General features: G+C 37.2%; 1 protein-coding gene across 1 annotated transcript in view; it reads left to right on the top strand.

Annotated features, from left to right (window-relative positions):
- Positions 1–26,087, top strand: part of LOC117327854 (metabotropic glutamate receptor 1-like) — a 105,061-nt gene that overhangs the window by 48,181 nt on the left and 30,793 nt on the right. The gene's annotated exons all lie outside the window — the stretch shown is intronic.

Below are 26,087 nucleotides of genomic sequence, written 5' to 3' on the forward strand. Positions count from 1 at the left end.
AGATTCCGTCAGCGTAACGTCAAGATACAGACTGTTTGGTCAGAGTGAAAAGGCGGTGCATGCATGCTATAGTTCAATATTCCGATGTTCTAGAGTTAAGTAAAGGTGAAGCTTTACAAATAAACCTTGACCACGAGCCATGACACTATGAGCACACAATCATCCGATACTCTTAGTTTAATTTCATCAGTGTTAATAGGTCCGGCGACCCGTCCCCATCAATCGCCGCTACCCTTTGTGTGGTTCATGTCATATCCAGATCCGGGATAAATACATTTACTTTACTACAAATCGATTCGGCAACCCATCAACTGCACATTTAAAAGAAATAAATGTTCCGGGAAAATTCACAGTAGGGTAAACTTTATTAGCCGGTGAAAATCGTAGTCAGATCCAAGTCGGATATCAAAGTCGACTAAACGTTTGAAATTATCACATCTGAGAATGGAATTAAGCATAAGGTGTGTTTGTTGTTATTTTCGTATTTTCTACTACACTAAATGGTGCAGTAAACAATTCATAAAAGGTTTTATTTAGAATGAAATGTACATTAGTCGACAAATTTGCATGACAAGTAACTACCATTGATATAGTCAGAGTAGTTGGTGATATAATAGACGGACAATTCACGAAGACCAGATTTCGTGATGGAACCACAAGACCAGATTTCGTGATTGAACATTCCTGTGAACTGTTGGTGTCCTTTCCAAAGCATTTCATCCCGAAGACCGTATCTATGATATACCTGGTTAAATAAAACAAAGGGTCATATCAGGCTTTTACAAATTGTGACATCTAGTCACACACTCGACGTTTATGATTGAAACACTCCGAAACTTTTACTCTTTGTACGAACAACCTGAAACTTCCGGTCTGGTCCTCACTTTATATCCGGCTGGGCTATCTCGTGTAAACGTCGTGGCGGCCATGACGGGTCTGGTAGACACCGAAACATCCAAAGTGGCATCTACGTTATTATCTACGATCAATTTCGTAACCAAAGTTCAAATAAAGCACGGCTGTCTCACTGCTTTCTTCGCATTAGGATGTTTCAATAACTGCCATTTCTCCATAAGCAGAAATAATCTGTCGCGACCGGGGCGCTCCACCAACAAAAACAGCATTGCACGGTGTATAATATATGCATTAAAATATGTTATGATCTGTTCAGTTGCATCTATTCTGTACTGAGCTTTGCTGTTGGACAAGTCAGGTTATAGGTCACCCTTTCCGTTATTTTACTATTTATTACTGCAAAGGATGAGAGATACTTCCATATGTAATACAGTCAAATATTGGAATTAGCTTTCATATGAGACTGATTGTGTCCTTTCTCTGCACAATTAAAAATCTGAAATTTAAACGTAAAAATGCATGTGTTCGAAATACGTGTTAGTGACTATATAAAGTTAATTCAATATAATTCTACTGGAATAGAAAGCGGAAAAAAAGAAGACATAAAAACGATAGGACGGTAATCAAGATATCAGGAACTCCACAGATAATTCTGGAGAGAGGTGGCACCAGACGGCGCTGAAGTGCGAGCATTTCCTGTACATGTCGTACACTTCGTCTCCTGTCAAATACAGGAAATTATGTGGGTCACTATCGATCTCAAAGAGAGCCGTTGTCCAAAATAGGCAATGATATTTCATAGGTGTACACTGTGTGAAATGGATTCCCCCTGATAGATATACTGCATGTGTCAGCAACGTTCTCATTTTTGCTACAGCTTTCTTGAATTGCATAGTGTATAGTATTTAAAATGAAACAGAAATTTGAAAACTCGTGGTATTATATGCATAAAAAGAAAGTAGTATAAACGATGAGAACACTGTCTTAGGAACGGTAAATTGTAAGCTCATTTTGTTTTCAATGCAACATAAGAAATCACAGACAAACCTAAAGATAGACCCTATTCCTCCTCGATATCTGAACAGATGACACCTTTGACAGCCACACATAAACAAACATGTAACACATTGCATAACATTATTCCTAACTTCTTTTGTCATTAAGCTCCAGAGTGCGTGATATGCCACAAAAGACGGGAACAAGACAAGATTCATGCTGCTCAGGGGACCGGATATTAGATCGTGCTTTTAGAGCGCCTAAGCGGCTTCCGGCGTGCTAACCGGAAGTTGACATGTTCCTTCAGCGACTTTTTGTCGTGGCGACTATGTACTCGCAAATGAATTGAGCTGAAAAATAAGTTTTTTTTTATACGGTGAATTTCCGTTACGATAACGTCCCAGTTGATATAATAGCAATAAAATATGTGAGACGTAAGCAGTGTTTCAAGGTAGTATCAATCAACCAGGGCATAAATTATTCCCTTTACAGCAAGTGAACGCTATACGATACAGTTGATCGCAAAGCGGTAAGGTAATGTTGTATTACAGTAGTACATATATCGGGTACTTGGTACAAAGCTAATTGTCATTACAGATGATTGTACTAGGGACCCGTTGACTGTCATATATCGGGTGATTGCCCTCACCAAGAAAACAAAGCAACTTATCTTAAACGCATACATAACGGGTTGCTGTTGGACGCTTCGCCATTTTTGTGTAGTGGTGCGTTGAAGCCTGAAGCGAATCCATACACAATCTCGATATATTCTGACTGAATAATGCTGCCTTCTAATCTCGTTTCTTTCATGCAGATCAACACTTGCCCCATCGTTACATCTTCTGACTAAGGCCTCTGTAAACGGTATTTATATATAGCGTCGCTTTTACATACTGTATTCTCAGCGAAAAAAAACCCCCGTTTACAAGTAGTGACGTCATTTTAGAAGTCGAATCTAATATTGACTCGTAAATAAGTAATTACTGGTGGTATAATTAGGCTGTCTTTATGGCTGCTTCTTATAATCACAGGGCAGGTATTCTGCCGTATCCATGTTCTAGCGTTTTGTGACAATCTAGTTTCTGTATGGCTATCTTGTACATGAATTATGAATGGAAGTCATATACGATAGTATCAAAGTATGACCCTCACAGGGAAAGGACTGCCGAGGGATTATCTATAATTCATGCTTATGGAATACATAGTCTCGCAAGTAGTTATGGGCAACATAGCATGAACACAATTTAAAATCGTACCTTACGCACTCCATACCTGACTTCCGGTGTTATAGCTCCGTTCTATACATGTATAGCAACTAAAGGGCATTTTTCGGTGGCACCCTTGTTGTTTAAAAACCAACTTATTCATTACTAATGAAAATAATATAACAGGTAAGTTGTATCAACAAGGAGGCTAGTGTGGTATTTTATATGCTTACAAACGGTTCATTTCGGTTAGATTCATACAATATAGAGCTAAATACCTCAGATAATATCACGTGACAGAATACGACCAGCTTGTGTTTTAGGAAATGCGTTAACTTCCAAACAAGTGATCGGTGATATCACTCACTACGTTCTCTGCTTCGTGTCTTTTAATAGGCATTTTTAGAATCCAATTTAAATACCCCCTAGTTCCAAGGACACAACGCTGTGAATTAAATAACTCCTTTGACATGGAAAGATACAGGAATCAGGTCAATTCCTCCAAGTTACATTCTAGAAACAACACCATTAACATGTCAATCATTGTCAACTGTTTTTATGACGTTGTACCCATTAATCATATGTCTCCCATGACAACGGACAATAACTCCTTGTTAAACAATTACAACACTAAAGGTACATCATTAGCCACTGTAACCAAGTAACAATAGTTTAGAAGGGATGTGTATTATGTCGTCGGTCCGATTACCGTAGTAATATGATATATCATTTAGGCTAAAAGGTTTACCAACTTATCACCTAAATAGTTAAAACAGCTTAGCGCGTAAGAGGTCCATGTATACATCGTAAATACTTGTCCTATCTGAAATTCGCTATCATCCCCATTGTTACCGAGCCATTTAGATAGCATAATTATTGAGTGAAGTCATAGACATATTTACATTTCTACTGCAGATGGATACAATATCGGTACCAAAACAATACAAAATTAGTGAGATTACTGTGAAAACTTCAACCTCTAACAGTGCCAAACTACGTCATTGTAACTGCCATAACCTGGTTTAAATTCCATTGAAATTAGAACACATATTTCTCGTTTTATCATCGTTTTGTATTACGTTTTCAGGTGTGTACTGGAAACCTAAAATCATGCTATGATCATGGTCCTCTGGTAATCGTGCTGAGCAGCTTTACAGCAAATTAAATACAAACTGATGAGCAGTTAAATGTGTCTCCAATATCCAGACAATTGTTCACCCGTAAACTTTAGTTAAGTTTACACGGTTCTCGTACAAATTGGATTTGAACAAAAAACAAACATTTAGAAAATTTATATTTTATGCTTTCTGGTTAAAAGTACATTTTAATATACTGATACATGTAATCAAAAGGTCAGGTACGTTACATTTACGATCCATCAACTAAAATATACTCTATACATAATGATAGACATAAAAGAAAGCACTTCAGTATACGTATTCAGTCATTTTTATAGAGACTGGTGTCATTGACATTATAATTCTGGTGTCTGTTACTACAGATATTGTACAGAATGTTCTAAATTAAATAATAGCCACGTCCGGGATGCATTTTGACTAGAATTAGTAGTTCCCGTGTGATAAATGTATTTAGTGTAGACACTTGCTTGGAAATATCAACGTAGGATGAAAAAAAGGTCACCATATTGCATAAGTGTATTATATACAAACAGTTGAGGATCTGACAGAAAACAAAACATGTTATGTCGTAAAGGAAAACAATAATTCTATATTTGGTAATGAATCAATACGTTAACCTGTGGTACAGAGAAGTAACACCTAACACATAACACCGCGTTTTTATTGTTTAGATTGTGAAATATGACAAAACACATTGAGATTTATTTAACATTTGTACATCAATATCAATTTTATGTATATTAAATTGATGTTAACAATTAATATGTAACGAGTAAGTAAATGGAACAGTTGTATACATTGGTATCCTTAGCCACCAGTACATGTCAACAACACACAGTGAAAAGAGAATGTTTTCTTTGGTATTCATTTCCTTATTACGGTTATACGATCATGAATACATTGACATGTGTAACATTTCAACTCTTTTAGTATGCACCTACAACGACAGCTGTATATGTATGTTTTAAATCGCTACAAAAGAATTAAAACTTAACTTCAAAACCAGTTTGCGGATAGGTTTAATGCGCAGAAAGTGATCATTATTGGCTGCAATATGACGGAAGACAAACATTTTGGATTTAGACAGGGACAGTTTGAATTGTCGTTCTGAAACACAAATCTCGAGTGAAAATACCTTCGATTCAGTATAATGTGACCGGATGGGGTGTGCTGCTGGGTGTCTCCGGCAGTATGCTTCAGTGAGGTAGCACTATAAATCGGCAAAAGTTCCGGCCTATCACAAGGAGACTTAACACGAACATACCGCAGCCTCCCAAAACACACATACGCACTCACCACACGCATACCTGTCGCACGCACGGGAGGCCGTCCTTAAATGACCTTAGCTGTTAATAGGACGTTAAACAAAATAAACCAAACCAGACCAAACCAAACCACAGTTTTACCGGGGTGAGATTTTCTTATCTCACCCTAGGGAAAAGACAAGCTACACGTGCTCTGTGCACGTTCTCAATAATTGTATTTCGTCACGTCAACAATACCATGACGTCACGACAGCAGTACAATGACGTCACGTCGACAATTCAATCACGTCTTGCATTGATGTACATAACGTCAATATTAGATACATAAGAGGGTAAACAGGGTAAGAGAAAAATAATCATCACAGGGGATTCCCTGTCTCACCCCCAAGGTGATAAAAGATTCTATTAATCGCCTATGTAACACGATGTCCTAAATGTTGATATTCATGCTATTGCTTTTGTAATACGATATCCTTCATGTTGATACTCGTCCTAAGAAGGAAAAATCCAGAAACAGGACGTTATACCTGTGCCTTGTTTGCTATGTTTCTCATTGATCTAGGATCTGTACGACCTTGTAGGAAAGTTTCTCTGCAGTGCCCAACTTTCACACGGTCGCATGACTGTTAATTATACATAACACACATGGTCAATTTATATCCCGGACTTCAAACAAACTGGTTCGTGATTTGATATTTTTCTAGATGTTGGATGTATTTTGCACACATCTTGAACTTGATGACCTTCCGTATCTTCCTCGCATAGCTATTGAATCAGTATATACTGTATGCATGTAGCGGTAATTATCATTATGTTTTTGCAGGTCAACGCCATAACTTGTTAGTAAATGTTTTATTCACCAAATAATAAGTTATTTATGATGCAAACAGTCGGTGCATCACATGCTTGTGTGAAGGATTTAATCAATATTTGTGGATATCTTTAACACGAGTTGCGGAAATATATACACGAACACTGGAGAAAGAGTAATGGTACCCGGGTGATATGTCGTCACATTTCGGGTAGTATTACAACCATTACTGTTCGCCATACAGGTTTCGTCAACACAACACATTTCGGACGTTCTCATTAACGTTATTTTTAGCTAGGAGTTTTCTATCATTCCAACCAGTGAGTCCTTGCTAGTCTCTGCTAACATACCGAGTTTCAGGACTACATAAAGCCATATAAATCACGGTAAATCATGATTTAGCTGTAGTCGCACTTGGCGACACACGGAGGACCCTGTGTCGTGACAAACATTGCTTCCTTGTCCTTGAACGGACGCGTTGATACCTCTTCACGCTAACCGTCTGAGTTATAGCCTCCGACAAGTGATACGCCGGGGAGGCGACAGAATTACGTCAGTTTGTCAGTAAACCGTGTTCGGCTTCCAGGGAGTATTCAAAATCAGGCTTTATAAACGACACTTAACGCTAACATGTAGAGAACTGTATGAACCCGTGTTATATATCAAACTGATATCAATGCATATTGGTAACCTTTACTGCCACTTCATTCTTCCTTATTGCCTAGATTTATTATACAGGACGTTAAGTTTGTTACATCATTTCTGATTGCGAACGATTGCACCAATTTCGATACCTGTAAAGCTGTGATAACTCGAGTATCAAAATAAATGACACTCCACAATAACACATTCAACATATACGGTTCTTATTCCATGTATATGAAGCATTGAAGTATTGAAGACTATTGAATACTTACCCACTTTTGGTATCATTTTCGGATATTCTTCGATACAAAAACTATTTAAAGATATTAAATACAAAATAAAGCCACATTCATAACTGGTAGAAATCGGTTTTTGTTTTCGGTTTGTACGTTGGGAGTCGCTGTTAGTGTCAACAGGGACACGACGGGTGGAAAACTTCAAACGAGAGCAGAGATGAGACATACACCAGTTATTGGTATTTTGACAGACGTTGAAGCGCTGTCTGTCTCAAAGTAGAGAGAGAGTGATGTCATAAAGGTGATTATCATCTATATATTACAATATACCAGCTACTGAATACATGAGAAATACATTATTTCCTCCGATAAAAATGAAAACAACTCGAGAACATCTTAAGAACAGCATCAGAAGAACTTGAGAAAAACTTATGGTGTGAAATTGCACATGCTGTGACGTTTCTGCGGACGAAAAGACGAATTCGTTTGATTGACAGTGGCAGTGACTAGATTAGAATTTGAGAAAATTATCTGACGTTTTAATAAATACAATTGTACTGTGAATATGCCATTTTCTTTTTGTAAATTACCAGCAGATTTCGGCTTGCTGATTGGCGTCATTTCCATCTTGTCAGCTGTGAGCAGTAAAACGCACACTGAGTTGTACTACTCCGCCCAAAGCATAGTCTGTTTAGATTTCTTTATTTTTTTTTTTAAGTAAAAGCTTATCATTTGGAAACAAAAACATATTTTCAGTAATAAATATGCATATTTAGAGTAAATTGGCGTTATGCATATTGTGTTTGATTTGTTTTATTAAATTCATTGAACACTATATATTACTCCGCTCGTGCATGAGATCTCGTGGTCAACTGCGGTGGCCCCTCGATCTCATTCACGAGCTCACGATGATAAAATTGTTCTCACGACAATCACTGAAAAAACAGTGTGATCATTTATAATCGTCATGTGACCTCTTTGGTAGACATCAGCTCCCAAATCTGTACCCTTTTTATATATTATATGGTACTTAAGATAGGCCTAACTACCTTCCGCATCACTTAGTTTTCTCCTTATTATGAACCTAGGGCTCCCTTACCCGGGCAACTTTTATCAATTGATGTACAATCTTTACATAGTTCTACATTGTAAGTATAAATATATATTTCTATTACAATATGAGGGTGTTATTCAACTCCTAAGAAATGAAATAATCATTACATCTGTTGTATAACATTTAATTTATACCACACGTGGAATAAACTCTAAATGCGTTTTGATTGGTTGACACGGTGACCTTTGACCGGGACTATTTTTTAATCACGTGGTTCAATGCAATTTGATTGGCTAACACTTTAATGCCGCTTCACGATGTCCTGGAAATGATAACGCATAATAAGCAGTTCGCAATTGTTTTGTTATATTCGTGTAAATATATACAAATGTATACAGATTTTTATTATTACTTTTGATGATTTGTAATAAATTGTAATAATTTCATACATTTCCGAAATTGTCTATTTTGCATATTAATTAGAGGAATTTCAAATTTGGTCATATCCTTACACCACATCTGATATTGAACACACGTTGACACAAAACAGGTCACATCATTCTCAAAATTGTTTTTTCTGTTGTGGTAGAAACAGGTGACACAAATTCAGGGTTATTGTATATGGAATTTCTTCCTCTCTCACTAGTTATTTTTCAAAAGTTGCAAAAATAACTAACTCGAGTGAAAGAAATACTATATACACCAACTACTCTCTATTTACTTATCTATTATATAATGTAGAGTGGGTAAGATATTTGTACCATCGAAATAGTAAACTGCGCCAAATTTGCTTTTTTCAATATATATTTAATATGCATGTAAGTATATAATTTATTTGTTAAGTAGTCAGTAAGTGCCGCCATCTTATCCACAAGAACTGTTGAACCTCACACTCAGTGGTATGTGCAAGAAGACGATTTAGTTTACATGGACAATTAATGTAGACACACAATCTTCTTACAAGATCACCAGTTATTGTCCCATTAGATAGTCTTCATTGAGCAGAAATATCACTCTGAACAGCATTTGTGAGTACAGTCGTTATTGCAGATCTGTACAACGCTATATCTTGTCTGTTTTGTACCGGACAAGGTCAAGGTCAGTCTAGAAAGTGATATGACCGTCTACATCTTTAATACACAGTGACGTATGCTTTATCTCAGCACCCTAGGGTAATCTGAGCTTGCTACATGAAGGTCTTTCGACTGTAAATGAAGGAAAGTTCGTCTGTGTTGTGACCTATTTCTGTCCGGTATGTCATCATTGCCTCCTTTATTTGAATATCAGATTACCAATCACATGTGATTGATAGGATGTCGGTTACAAAATAATTTAGTATTAAAGATAAATGTCTACAACAACCTCAATGCATACTCTTACATACCAGTATCGAAGTTGGCCAACACACTACCACAAACGGTCAGCCAACACATTACCACAAACAGTCGGCCAACACACTACCACACGGAGGCGGCCAATACTACCACACGGAGTCGGCCAACATACTACCACATGGAGGCGGCCGACACACTACCACACGGAGGCGGCCAATACTACCAGACGGAGTCGGCTTACACACTTCCACACGGAGTCGGCCAACACACTACCACACGGAGGAGTCGGCCAATACTACCACACGGAGTCGGCCAATATACTACCACACAGAGTCGGCCAGCATTCTACCACACATAGTCGGCCAACAACTACCAAACGGAGTCGCCCAGCATTCTACTACATAGAGTCGGCCAACATACTACCACACCGAGTCGGCCAGCATTCTACCACACAGAGTCGGCCAACACACTACCACACAGAGTCGGACAGCATTCTACCACACAGAGTCGGCCAACAACTACCAAACGGAGTCGCCCAGCATTCTACTACATAGAGTCGGCCAACATACTACCACACAGAGTCGGCCAGCATTCTTCCACACAGAGTCGGCCAACACACTACCACACAGAGTCGGCCAGCATTCTTCCACACAGAGTCGGCCAGCATTCTTCCACACAGAGTCGGCCAACACACTACCACACAGAGTCGGCCAGCATTCTTCCACACAGAGTCGGCCAACACACTACCACACAGAGTCGGCCAGCATTCTACCACACAGAGTCGGCCAACATACTACCACACAGAGTCGGCCAGATGAAGACGACCAATATACTAACACACGGACTCGACCAACACACTGCCACACACAGCCGTCCAACACACGGTGCTAGTGAAACCACTACCACACGGAATTGTTACCAAACGTAATAAAAATCGAATCAATGTAGAAATGACCTGATAAAATAAGATTTATGTTACGTTGAAGAATACTCCTATAAGATGAAAGAAGACCAATGTACTTTAGTTTGTTGTTTGCTTTCTACAAACCATATACAAGGGACACCCCAATGTCATGCGTCACGAAACAGACAGAATTTCTGATAATTTGCTAAGCTGTTCTTTTACCAGATCTGAACAAATTATCCGAAACGCCAGATAAAGTCTAAAAACGACTAAGGTTTAGGTTTATTTTGTTTAACGTCCTATTACGTGCAAGGTTTTTGAGGTGGAGGAAAGCCGGAGTATCTGGAGCAAAACCACCAGCCTACGGTTTCGAACTCGCAACCCAGAGGTGGAGGGCTAGTGATAAAGTGTCGGGACACCTTAACCACTCGGCCACTGCGGCACCTCTAACAACGACTATACTCATACGAACATAGTGTATCACTGGATCAATATTCCTAAATAATGTTTCTGGTGTATTGAGTTGACAGTATAACTAAGTATGAACTAAAGACAATTTAATCTTGATCAGAAGGTGCAGACGTATGCTGAAATATGACAATGGAATCAACATTTTAAGGAAGTTTTCTCTATAAAATGAGTATTGAAAATGAAAGTGTTATAACCATGCCTGATCTTATGTGAAATCTATTACAAGACTGTCTTCATTAACAAGAAAAGTAGAACTGTCTGTATTTGGTTTCATTACGCATACGGACAATAAACTGTGAATATGACGCCGACAGTAAATGTTCCAACCAAAGTCTGGCTCACTAAGAGCAAATTCAGCAACAACTGACGGCTTCATTTCAAGACTCTCCAAATTACAATCACAACAGGTTCAATCGCAGACTCTAGAAGTTAATGGATGTCACGTTACAAAAACACAATTAATTATTGCCTTCAGAAACAGTTAACGCGAAAAATAAAAGAAGAAAATGATTTCACCAGTGATGTTAATTATACCATTTAAAGTCTGATATTGAAATTCATCATTCATTCTTTCTTTTTATTTTCCAATTAGTGCGTTGCGTTTATCGTAAGTATATACGATCGAGTCAATATTAACGTGATTAACCTTGGTGTAACGTGTATTTCGGATGTCAAAACAAAACATCATAGCAGGTTGAGGTCTTTAACACAATGTATCAAGAACTATCTCAAGAAAGTACTATTCTATTATATCGGTTAGTGTTATTAGGTAACTCATAGCGATTTCTGTAATAGGTTAACCTAAAATTAGTATCTACTGACAATGTAGTTAAGTGTGTAAAAACATCACAGCCCTGTGCTTGTCAAATGCTTCAGTGTTAAAGGTCAGATTTGGTTTACCATATATACTTCCCTGGCAGAGCCCAGACAGATAAATTATGTTTTATGTAATAATGGAAATACAGAGCTTTAATGAAAACTAATCGTCACCGTATGCTTCGCACCATAAGGGAATTAATATAGATATATACGGTGTATGTCTCTCCTCAATATATTCTAGTGCCCGCATTATGCTGAACAATAGGTACTTGAGCGGTCGTTTATTGAAAACATACAACTGAACTGGTTATGCATTACCGTTAATTCGTTGATAAAGTTGCTAATTGATTGACGTTATTGGAATGGTAATGACGACGTAGTGTTGAGATGGTAATGACGACGTAGTGTTAAGATGGTAGTGCCGACGTAGTGTTGAGATGGTAATGACGACGTAGTGTCGAGATGGTAATGCCGACGTAGTGTTGAGATGGTAAAGCCGACGTAGTGTCGAGATGGTAATGCCGACGTAGTGTCGAGATGGTAATGACGACGTAGTGTCGAGATGGTAGTGCCGACGTAGTGTCGAGATGGTAATGCCGACGTAGTGTTGAGATGGCAATGCCGACGTAGTGTCGAGATGGTAATGCCGACGTAGTGTTGAGATGGTAATGCCGACGTAGTATCGAGATGGTAATGCCGACGTAGTGTCGAGATGGTAATGCCGACGTAGTGTTGAGATGGTAGTGCCGACGTAGTGTAGTGGAGAAGGATAGTTGTCCTTGCTGACAAATATTTTACACAACATGAATCTGCCGACGCGGAAATAAAAATGAAAATTTCGGATGTTGGTAATGTTATTAGACAGACGTGCTGTACAAAACTAACTACTCACAGAAAGTTAAATATCAATTGACATGACAATTAATCACCCTCTCGTCGGATGCCATTCTGACATTTAAGTATTGATAATTAGTACTTTATTTAATGTCATATGCCTATCCCATGTTTCGCATAGACATATTTGACACTACCAACACAGACAAAACAACCGGTATAGAGGATACGAGGGCTGATTGATAAGTTGTGAGGCTCGTATTGAAGGAGGTACTCAAGGATGTTCTTTAAGTCCTACTATTCTCTGACTATATACGGCCATGTACCCAAGGACTGGTCTCATTCGGTTAGTTTATATTGACGAGGTAGCACTCTAAAGTAAACAAGACAAGCGGCTTTTGCAAAATGGACAAAATCGGTTAGGGTTAAGGTGAAAATGTCTGTCATTGCCATGGCTGCCATTCACGGCTGTGGCTTTAAATTGATTGAGCATCCGCTTTATTCTCCTGATCTCGCTCCATCAGACTTTCGTCTATTTCCAAAACTGAATACAGCTATTTCAGACACACGATCCCTAACCGTAACAGTAACCGTAACCCTAACCCTAACATGCAGTGGATGACTTTCTGAATTGGCCCGGAAAAGGAGTTCTCTAAAAGAAGCACTGAGTCCCTTAAACGCCGCTGGCAAAAGTGTATAGATACTGCAGGGGATTATGTTGAAAAGTAATACAATATAACCGGCAAAATTCAAATCCTTCAATACGAGGCTCACAACTTAACAATTAGCCCTCGTATGTCTCAAAACCGACAATTTTAGCATTCTCATATATAAGTGAAGGCTCACAACCAAAGACACGGATTTTTTAAACGTGCGTCCTCTGCGTTTGTCGTCCTAGCTTAGAATTGTAGAGGCAGAGGAGACAGGAAAAGAAGCAGTCAATTCCTAAGTTGGGAGTAAGAACAGCGTAAGTGTGCCGTACTTCTGATATCTTGTATATGTGTGCTTCGCAGTGGCAGTAAGATGGAAGTGAGACAGTCTTACAACACACATACGACACTGAGAGTAAGGACCTTTCAGCGAAAGTGCGACGGCCGTGCGCTATCCCTACGTCTCTCTTACTTTCAATGCTCATGTTGATGCAATGATCATATTGCCGCCTGAAGTGTTTTGTACATGTTATGTCCCTTACCTCGGCAGCTCGACATACATCGTAGAGTTTGTTTGGGATGATCAACGTTCATCGTACGTGCGTACGAGCATTGCGCGTGGTCGAAATTTCACAAGAAGGCCGCGAGTTGATTGGCGCTTTTTGTCGTGCATACCCAGTGGAGAGGACGCACGGCAGTTGCGACCGAGGCAACAATAGACGAATCACCTTACTACTTTCATTCAGATATCATATTCATTGGATATCCAGTAACACGTATCGAGTGTAATCGTTGGTTGAAGAGTTTAGCAGAAATACTTATATGTTGTTAAAATTATTAAGTTAGGTGAAAATGTCTAGCTAATAATTCAGGTTAGCGCTCTGGCTTCATGGTTATCATCAATGTATAACCAGTTAGCTTTGATTTTCAATCTGGCATCATTTTTGTACATGGATATTCAACTGGAATTGATGTATATATGTGGCGCTAACATGATTTTTCTGCATATTTTTCTTCTTATACATCTATGATTCTTTCACTGTAGCTTCTCACGAAATCGATAATATTGTAACAATGTCATAAAGATCGCAATTTATTTAATTCATCAACAGAAATACAGATGTTCGTTCATCTTGACAACATAATTGGAATGTTAGTCGTTGATATATTGTATACGTTAACTCGCGTGACGCGCTCTGTCACCACATATCTTTCATATATTAATTTCCGTTTAGTAATTAAGCATGTGAAGTTCTAGCATTGTCAAAGATAAGAAGAAATATAAGACCATGCTCCATATTCACGCACTATCTCATTGCCCTCTTTACATTTTGTAGAGAGTGTTGCTTATCAACACGCGTGGGTTGTGGCGGATTTGAAACTGCAGTTCCGTATCTTTATATAAACGTCATTGCCAGATATTACTCTCTTCCTAAGGCGAACTATGTCTATTGCGAAGTGCCTTAAAGTAATTGCCGAGAGGCCCGCGGCGTCCCAGCGGTAGGTATGGATTACCGGCTCCGACTGCCTCCGGATTCAGCCTACAATGCCGTAGACCCGATGAAGGATTAGGGAGGAAAGACTTGTCAATTGCGTAAGACAACAATACGTTCTAGATATAACGCTGGAGTGCTCTGCACTTAGGCATTAATTTGGAACCAAATAAAGCAATACATTATTTAACTCGTGTGGTAACTTACAATGATGTATTCTACGTAAATAGTAAAATGTTTAGATCCCAAACGCATCGATTGCGTCGCTGCCTTTCTGAAGATGGTAAAAAAGATCTGTTAGTTTTCTGTGTCTATCTTATCTGCATTATGAATGTTCACTGTCTTGTAGCTAACTTGAATGGCAATCGAGTTATATTTACATAACATTCATATCTCATTCACCATAACAATTCTTTTTGCGTTTAAATTTAATTATTTTTTTCATTTCTGCGCAAACACACTTCCATCAAAATAGATAGATAACCAGAACTTAAGAAATATTCTTTTTTTTGTCGTTAAATAGTAGACTGACATCTCCACATTACTATTCATAATTGTTATCAGAGTTTTACTCTGCATCTGAGGTTGGAACTGTCTTTATCTCTTTATAGTAGATTGCACAAATTTTGCCTTTTTGTTCAGTTTATGTAGATCCAAACAATGACTAGATATAGAAACGGTAAGTAGTATATATATGTACATGGAAACTAATATCTCTTGGCCGTTTAGAGTAACAATTGTTTTATATATGTCTTGACAAATGGACAGCAGTTACTTAAATAGCCGGATAGGTGTCAGTTGTTCCCTATTAGTCTGGTTAAGGTGATATCAGTGGCCGGATAGGGTACAAATAAGCACTTGTGTCTTCAATGGCTTGGTAGGGAGGCAAATGTTTCCCTTGTGGGTTCGAAATTTTACTAGTTACTGAATAATAATAAGGCGTAAAAGAACTCAACCTGAAAACAAACCAGTTGAAAAGACTGTTCAGGAGACAATATCTATTAATGGGGCGGATACCTTCTGTTTGACCTCTTACATTAATTGTTGTTCCTGGAATCCGACCAGAATAAGGTTTTAATTTGGAGTATTTTTAAAATCGGTATCCTTTCTTTTCTGTCTTTTTCTTATTTGTCTGCTCGTTCTGTTTTTCTTCTTCTTTAAACCCAGAACAAATGGGACACAATCTGACGGCTATGTTGACATGCAGTAGAAGATGGCATCTCCCTGTAGGAAATTGTTAATTCAGCGTTTGCTTTATAAATTCGGAATCTTCACAACTTGTTTTAACTTGTTATTGACCCTTAAACCTAAGATAAGGTGTTAAGCCTCTTAATGTTGATTTTGATGCTATGAACCACCGAGTTCATTAACATTTATATACATCAACCCTGCATTAACCGTTCGCGTACTACAGATATTGATATCCCCTGTGACTATGACAGTACCGATCTATCTTATTTTGATGTTCTCTGCACACGAGGTGCATGTCGCTTCGTGACTATTTCCCAACTAATTGTTTAATGTCGTTTACTTTTTGTCTTCCACCGATGCTAGATAGGAACATCGACACCATTCAATGAAAATAACGAGTCGATTTGCTAGAATACTACTTTATTCCATTATTCCCATGTCAGTCATTGTGAGATTCAACAGAATGCATCCAAGCACTCGGCATTACCCGGCAAAAGGCGTAGTTTTTTCTCTACATCTTCAATGACTCTCGCTTGCATTTCATCCTTGATATTGTTTTGCACTAAGTACCTATTATGCACTTGATGCATCTGGTTTTCCGAACTATCCTGGAAGAAGATATCATGGAGCGGCATGTAACCATCGTGACAAAGGATATGATCGGTCGTCACGTAACCATGGCGACAAAATACATATATATATTCGGGAGTCGTGTAACCATAGCGACAAAATACATATATATATTCGGGAGTCGTGTAACCATGGCGACAAAATACATATATATATTCGGGAGTCGTGTAACCATAGCGACAAAATACATATATATATATTCGGGAGTCGTGTAACCATAGCGACAAAATACATATATATATATATTCGGGAGTCGTGTAACTATAGCGACAAAATACATATATATATTCGGGAGTCGTGTAACCATAGCGACAATATATATATATATTCGGGAGTCGTGTAACCATCGCGACAAAATATATGCTTCGGCGTCATGTAACCATCGCGACAAAAGAGTTTCACTAACTGGATGCAGTGAACATTGAAGCTTATAGCTACCGATAATACCGAATATCGGGTTTGTTTTGTATGTCAACATGTTTTTACTGCTTACTATTATTGGCTTTGAAATAGCCACAATTCGGCAGTCCATAAGGAATGGCAAAATGGCAGTTTATTTAAATTTTCAAATGAAATTTAATGTTACATTATGATTAAAGCGTGCGGTATTTGAGTAAGACTATATACTTTCCTGTGTCGTAGATATTATATCCCGTTTCTGTTTTAAGAAATGTTTACAGATTCTCCTTTTGGAACTCCCTGTCTCCTATTTCGTCTGGTGAAACTAATATGTCAATCCAATATAGATTCCAATTGTGTAAACCAACATATCGTGGAAATATTTAAGTACAATGGTGTAACTTTAATTTTAAAATTGGAATTTCGTATCTTCTCGTGAACTGTTTTACAAAAACCAATGAAATGACTCGAACATTATTTCTGGATAGACTTAATAAATTCACCTATGTTTGCATTCTGCTCGTTCTCCGGTTTTGCTGATACAAAACTCGATTACATCATCTTTCATTTTTTACATTTTCTCACAAAATGATTTTGACCTCATATTTCCATGGTTTTGATGGGGAATTCATGATAGATCCCATCTGTGATGCGGAAACAACACTTTTCATCGTAGACAAATTGAATAAAGCGTGTTATGCTTAATATATCCCCAATCCTCTGAGAATTATAGGATAATAATTTCCCAAAGAAGGCAGTTTAACACTTATATTTACATTTATTTTTTTTGATAATATTCAACCTATAATAGAGTTATCATATTCCAAAATCAGATTTGTCCGCTGTCAATGGGACCTGTTCATGTGACGTTACGAGAATAGGTCGTGGAGATAATCACGAAATCATCCATTTAATTTCAACGTTTTCTATAAAGAAGTCCTAGGTGAGAATATTCTCCTTTTTAATCCGGTAGTACGATGTTTCGTTGCGTCAAAAGTAACAATTTCATTAAGGGACGTTGAAAATTGTTCTTTCACTGCACCAATGGGAGTTATGTGAAAATCATGATCTCACAATTTTCTAATACTTTTCTTATGGTTATCTAGTGACAATGCAGAGCAAATATAAATATACTTGCACAACCCATTCGTCCGATTAAAGGAGGTATTGCTAATTGGTATGTTCCTGTCTTTGTTGTAGTTGCAGCCTATCAGTGCTTATTCATTATTGTTGTAGCCAATCAGTGACTGCTTGTCACCTGATATAAGTATAAGTAAAACATGGATATAGCCAGTCAAAGGTTGCGTACTGATGTTGTAGACATAGCCAATCAGGGCCTATGTTACATTAATTTAACTTGTCAATGTTTTGTTCCGTTCGTGTAGACAACTAATCAGTAACACAATTGTCACAATTTCCTGTCAGTGCGTCATATAGATTCAAATCCTATACAATGGGATACGTAAGTAAGATTCCAAATAATCAACCTATTAATCGTTAATTCCTGCGGAGTCCAGTCAGCCTCCGAACATCCGGGCAACCTACATTTTCATTATAGATGGGAATGTTCAACCTAGGATCATAAACCTGTAATGTTCATGGTCACCAGCTACCTTATTTCACGTTTGAGACAATTAAGTGCCACGTACACGCCCTTCTAATTGACTGAGACTACGCGGGAGATTAAACTAATAAACTGCATAGGCTCTGTTCGGTCAAACCCTTACTGTAAGCTTTGATTAAAAGAAGACAAGATGTTCTACAATCAAGGCATGTGTTATTATTATATTCGGGTTGTTTGATATGTATGATGGTGTATGATGAAACGATTCAACGATAAGACATCACTCGATATGTTCATTTCATGCGTATGATTGATACCATATATAGGGATAGATGGAGTGTTTTATGGCAAATTAAGGCTAGGTTTTTAGGTAAATTACTACACCCATGACGTAAAAATGCTTCAACTGATTTTCATTTTGGTTCTTCCTGGCCTTGAAAATACCATTTTAAATGGATGTTTTCCTGTAATTGACAGGCAGCTGACAGGTTAAGTGTAGTTGCGCCTCTGTAAGACAGATATTGGGATGTGCCAGACTTCCACATTAAAATTCTCAGATTTTAGTGTATCGGTGTTAAGACAGTAGAACTAATTTTTTTAATCCAATACAATCAATTTTTAGGGTGGTCAAGTCTTCCTTGTATTAATTACGTATACAAGATAAACTAATCACAATATTCAGGTTTCACTACACTAAATCGTAAATAGAACTCAATTCTCGCGGGATGAGAATGTTTAACATATATATAGAGACACATGTGTACAACAAATTGACGCAGGCGAAATAGAAGATAAATAGTGCAACACCAGGGAATGAGACGATAATGATATCAATGCGAAGGGATCAGACGATGAATATAGCAAAGTCAAGGGATAAGACGCTTAATGTAGCAATCCAGGAATGAGACGATTGATATAGCAACGCGAGTGGATGAGACGCTTAATATAGCAACGCGAGTGGATGAGACGCTAAAAACAGCAACGCGAGAGGGTGGGACGCTAAATATAGCAACGCGAGGGGATGGGACGCTTAATATAGCAAGGCGAGGGGATGGGACGCTAAATATAGCAACGCGAGGGGATGGGACGCTAAATATAGCAACGCGAGGGGTTGGGACGCTAAATATAGCAACGCGAGGGGATGGGACGCTAAATATAGCAACGCGAGGGGATGGGACGCTAAATATAGCAACGCAATTATAGAAATGTAAGGATTGAATGTTAAATAAAGTAGTGAAAGCATATACAACAAGGCAAAGACTATAGCAACACTTGGGATGAGATGGTTCGATTGGATAACATTATCATTAAAGTAAAACAGGAATACCGTTGAGTAGTGAAGGAGAAAGAATAGCCCACTAGCTAAGCTTTTTTTTTATTATCAGTGAAGTGAAATATCCTTTATACATGAGACAATCTGTCCATGCTACAAAGAATCGACACTGGTTTCATACTTCTGAGAGAGAATTAGGATGATTTATTTCATTTCGCTCGATGAAATAGCCTTGAAATGACAGGCCAAGGCCTTTCGTTAAAAAACCAGAAGCAGTAACATTTCAATGCCATCTGTGGTATTTTATCGATTATAGTTTGATAGATTGGGGATTGTTCCTGTTGTTTGGACGTTTTTTTTTTTGCGTTTGGAACATGCATTAATGATATTTTTGTACGTGTAGTATGCTACTATGTATCTCATGCATTCATTTGAGCATTTAGTGCGGTTCATGCTATTCGTATGCCTATGACCATAAACAGAATGCTTTCTTATACTTATATTTACACTTCGATCCCCTACCTACGAAAAATATATAATTACGACTCAATAATGGAAAGTATTTCCAACAGCCTCTTGAATGTTGAATTGGCGGAACAGCCGTACGCACGTGATCCCTTTCCTTCTCCTGGAACGGACACTTAAAAATAAAGCTTGCATAAAAAGGATTTGATCATGAATCAGTTTTAACCTTTTCTTGTTTTGCACTGTTCTTTTCTAATAGTGCTGTAGAACCACACCGGGAATAATTGTCGTTATTATGAATCGCGTCGTCTGTTTAAGTCCAGTTCGCAGAGTTTTGAAACTGAGTAATGCATTCGCCATGGAAGATATGGTTTTTGTTGTTGTTGCTGTTGGAAATATACGGCTGTAACATGTTAGTTTGATGAGAAATTGAGTAAATGATATTGTTAGTCGACCACACTGTTAATAGGAGTACGAATACTCTTTCTCCAGTACACGTATGTCGTGTCAGCTAGTGACGGTTCCTAAATAATTTCAGGCTATAGGCCTACTGAAACGATATTTCACATACCGAAAATGAGGATGGCTGCGACCTGGCGAACAGTGAGTGATTGAAACCTTGTACCTGTTGACAACTCTTACTTTTTAATTTTTAAACAGGTTCATTCGATTTCGTTTAAATAGTGACACAACAACAATAGCAATAAATGACCATTATTACATTTAACCACAGGAAACAACACAGGTCAGTAGTGTTCAAGCCACAGTAGATATGTGATTAGAGAAAAAGTTCCACCACATTTCAACTCTAGACATTCATTGTTTGTCGACATCATCTCAAGTTCGTATCCATACTCATTTCGGTCCATGGTCCTTCGTCCAGCAACGGGCATTAAGTCTATATAGTATCACTGCAATGCAAATGTAAATATATATAGATCTTATTCATTGTTGCTTGTTTTTGTGTTTATAATTATACCTAAGCGCCTACAAAACGATACATCCTTTATATGAATTACTATATCAATGGTGCGCGTTTACTTTTAATTTGAAATAAACATGGAAGGGGTGTGCTTACCTTAATGAATTACATCAAATATTTTTCAAGCTGCTGCTTGTTCATCCAGAAGAAGATTCACTAAAACTCACAAGACGAAAAAAAGCCGTCCTAAAATCAAATCGAAACGAAGTACTTCGTAAGAGTAAGTAATTACTATGCCAAATATGAAACACATCTGGAGGGTTCAAATCAAACACAGGAAAGATGTCTTCCGCCGCCAAAATTCGAGTTGGAATTAATGCCCCTCATCCTAATTTAATAACCTGATTAGGTTCTTTGGAAAAGCTACTATCCTAATGAGGAAACAAAACAATACATGTAGAATCATCATATATTATTCGCCATCTGAGAACGACTGTTCTCGTCCCTAGGCTAATTTCCTTTTGCCTTCCAGCGCTCCCCATCATCAAGGTTTCTGTAAACACTTTTGACACACAACAGGAAGTGGGGACTCGACACTCTGGCTAGCCTGCACCTGTCAACACTCAGCAATAAATAACTTCATATTTTCACTGTTATCACATTCTTGAGACAACTCTCATAAATATATATATTTGTATATATATACTTTTAAGCAAAATTGTAAGCAAATTTAGACGCACACGAAGGGTTGGCATGCATGCACGCGGGTGTAAAAATGGTAATAATGTTCTGGAAGTGAGGCGCTGATATTACTGTCGTATATAGATAGGATTGAAAGTGCCACACGCATCTACATTTAAAGCGCATGTCCCTAACGCGTTTGAAATTATTGCGCAATAAAATGTCCGAGCAATTAGCTAAACCACATACTGTACGTCATCAGATATTTTTTTTCAGGTTGAAGTTGTTTTAGTGCTGAAAATTATCAATCAATATTGGGTCCCAAGCAGTTAATATTTTCCGAGTATATTTGGTATTCCATTTATTCCATATTTTCAAATTAGAATTGAAATGTTATGACAAAAGCTGTAAAAATGTTTGCAATTTTTACAATTTTTTTTACGAATTGTCTTTCTCTGTCGTCCATGTCCAGCAAAAACAAAAAAAAGTATGTGTTATTTATCTTACATTTCCGATTAAAAGAACACAACTTTTTAAAAAGTATTTATCCGTTTTCTGTGTTTAATTGTCACTGTGTTAATTATGGCTTTGAATGTTTCCTATGACAAATACCGTGACTCTACTAATCCATCTTCGCACTTCTATTTTTAAATGCACTTTTACAGTATATCTGACGTTATTTTAGTGATAACTAATAAATCATTAAGAACGTATTAATATCATAAACTGTTATCCATGGCGGCAATCGGATCGATATATATAAGAAGTACAGAGTACCCTTACGGGATCCATATGCTATTAAAACTGGAAAAAACAAGGCACACAATATAATCAATAAATAATTGGTGTTAAAACAGACATCCTATGGCGACAACAACAACAGTCATTCACGCCGAGAGATAGTTCTACCACTTTTCATCTCTTAACATTCAACTTACCTTATTATTTCAATATTTTATACGTAGGGTTTCTGGGAATTCAAAATACTTTGAAATGATAATGATATTAACAATTAATTACGTAATCACCCAATACCGGGGATGTTTGAACTCGTTGCTGTGCTATACTTGAAAACAAGTTAGATAACTGCCGAAGGACGAAACAACTGCATGATGCAGTTTAATTCAAGGTGGTCCTACTGCATCTAACTCTCTATTTGTTTCGAAAGGTTCTTTTATCTTGTGTGCCATTACTATTATCCTGGTCGGTGATTCAATACAGGGCGTTGGCACAATCTATCTTCAACTTCATTATAGAAGGAAAATTTTTAGATATCTATGAGAACACGTGTTAACAGAAGACGTCGGTTTTTGCATTTACTTTGGGTGGAGATATGTAGATTTGTATGCATCAGGGCGAATACAAGAGTCTGTTTATAAGACTGCTTTACCTTTTGATTATTGGTTTTCATTTCCTTAAAATACTTTGACTATGGATGAATAGTAAGTTGACACTTTCAGAAATATATTTTAGTCAACAGAAACGCAGAAGAACGTCCATGATCAGCCCTTAAACGTTTTATTAGAATTAGCGTTTACCATGTGCTTTAGAACATGTCGATAATCCATTGTTTGAAGCATGCTATATGACGATGAACATCGCTTGATTATTTGCGATTTCCAAATAAAACAAACACCTCCCGGGTATCATATTTAAAACAATAAACATGAATTTTAACAAAATAACTACCCATTTCTTTGCATAATGGCACAAATTATGCAGTTTGCATATTCTGGTATAGGGCACATTTCATGCCTTGTACCAGTGAGGGCAGATGTTTTACCAGCGATTTTTATCAGTCTATCATAGCTATTTCATGTTGATATTCCAAAATACAGCATGAAAAGAAATAAATGTGTGCAAGATATTTGATTAAGTGTTCTCCACATTGCAATCGACACAACATAAGGCAATAAATAATTGTTTGAAAATATCGTAACAGTATGCTTAGAAGAAAAGCAGCTTTGGAGACTCGTAACATTTCTAACTCAAGCAATCGTATGGTTCTACTGTTGTAAATAATAGTTACGATACATAGAAACATTATATTTGTAACTATTTTTGATGCCTAACACGGGTTTGTAACTTACAGTGTTTTACCTTGTGTTTGTGGACATACCAGTGTTACCTTGTGTTTGTGGACATACTAGTGTTACTTTGTGTTTGTAGACATACTAGTTTTACTTTGTGTTTGTAGACATACTAGTTTTACTTTGTGTTTGTAGACATACTAGTGTTACCTTGTGTTTGTAGACATACTAGTGTTACTTTGTGTTTGTAGACATACTAGTGTTACTTTGTGTTTGTAGACATACTAGTGTTACTTTGTGTTTGAAGACATACCAGTGATACTTTGTGTTTGTAGACATGCTAGTGTTACCTTGTGTTTGTAGACATACTAGTGTTATCTTGTGTTTGTAGACATACTAGTGGTACCTAGTGTTTGTAGACATACTAGTGTTACCTTGTGTTTGTAGACATACTAGTTTTACTTTGTGTTTGTAGACATACTAGTGTTACATTGTGTTTGTAGACATACTAGTTTTACTTTGTATTTGTAGACATACTAGTTTTACTTTGTGTTTGTAGACATACTAGTGTTACCTTGTGTTTGTAGACATACTAGTGTTACCTTGTGTTTGTAGACATACCAGTGATACTTTGTGTTTGTATACATACTAGTGTTACATTGTGTTTGTAGTCATACTAGTGTTATCTTGTGTTTGTAGACATACTAGTGTTACATTGTATTTGTAGACATACCAGTGATACTTTGTATTTGTAGACATACTAGTGTTATCTTGTGTTTGAAGACATACTAGTGTTACCTTGTGTTTGTAGACATACTAGTGTTACCTTGTGTTTGTAGACGTACTAGTGTTACATTGTGTTTGTAGACATACATGTACTAGTTTTACTTTGTGTTTGTAGACATACTAGTGTTATCTTGTGTTTGTAGACATACTAGTTTTAAATTGTGTTTGTAGACATACTAGTTTTACTTTGTGTTTGTAGACATACTAGTTTTACTTTGTGTTTGTAGACATACTAGTGTTACTTTGTGTTTGTAGACATACTAGTGTTATCTTGTGTTTGTAGACATACTAATCTTACCTTGTGTTTGTAGACATACTAGTTTTACATTGTGTTTGTAGACATACTAGTTTTACTTTGTGTTTGTAGACATACTAGTTTTACTTTGTGTTTGTAGACATACTCGTGTTATCTTGTGTTTGTAGACATACTAATGTTACCTTGTGTTTGTAGACATACTAGTGTTACCTTGTGTTTGTAGACATACTAGTGTTATCTTGTGTTTGTAGACATACTAGTGTTACTTTGTGTTTGTAGACAAACTAGTGTTATCTTGTGTTTGTAGATATACTAGTTTTACTTTTTATTTGTAGACATACTAGTGTTACCTTGTGTTTGTAGACATACTAGTGTTACCTTGTGTTTGTAGACATACTAGTGTTACCTTGTGTTTGTAGACATACTAATGTTACTCTGTGTTTGTATACATACTAGTGTAATCTTGTGTTTGTAGAAATATTAATGTTACTCTGTGTTTGTAGACATACTAGTTTTACCTTGTGTTTGTAGACATACTAGTGTTACATTGTGTTTGCAGACATACTAGTGTTACCTTGTGTTTGTAGACATACCAGTGTTACCTTGTGTTTGTAGACATACTAGTGTTACCTTGTGTTTGTAGACATGCTAATTTTACTTTGTGTTTGTGGAGATGTAGCGTTGATCTTATTTTGTGATTGACGAGATAGAATACATGTACCTCAACACCAAGATCTCAATTTTTATATGCTGTGAGAAACTAAGTCTTTATTACAAGATGATGGCATTTTAGATCCAAGTGTGCCACAAACAATACAGGATCTGATTCACTTGAGTATATCATGGTGGGATAAACCAGGGTTAATTACAGGTTCCATCATTGTAAATCTTAGGAGTTCCGCTGGGAGTCGTCAACTCCATTGAATCTATTGGCATCGGAACCCTTATGTTGGTGTGTCGAAGCAATACGTTACTAAGAGCACAGTGTTGTTTCGATTTCTTTTATTTGAATTTTATTTGCATCAAATACATTAAATAATAAAACGGAAACTGGGTACAGGTTTTTAGAAATCGCCTGTCTGTATGATTGAAAAAACCATGAGGTAATAGAAACGATTATATAGTACATTTTGCTAATAATTAGGGGGAGATAGAAACATGTTTTTCTAAAAATGCCGG

Source organism: Pecten maximus, chromosome 5, assembly GCF_902652985.1.
Source record: "Pecten maximus chromosome 5, xPecMax1.1, whole genome shotgun sequence".
NCBI lineage: Eukaryota > Metazoa > Mollusca > Bivalvia > Pectinida > Pectinidae > Pecten > Pecten maximus.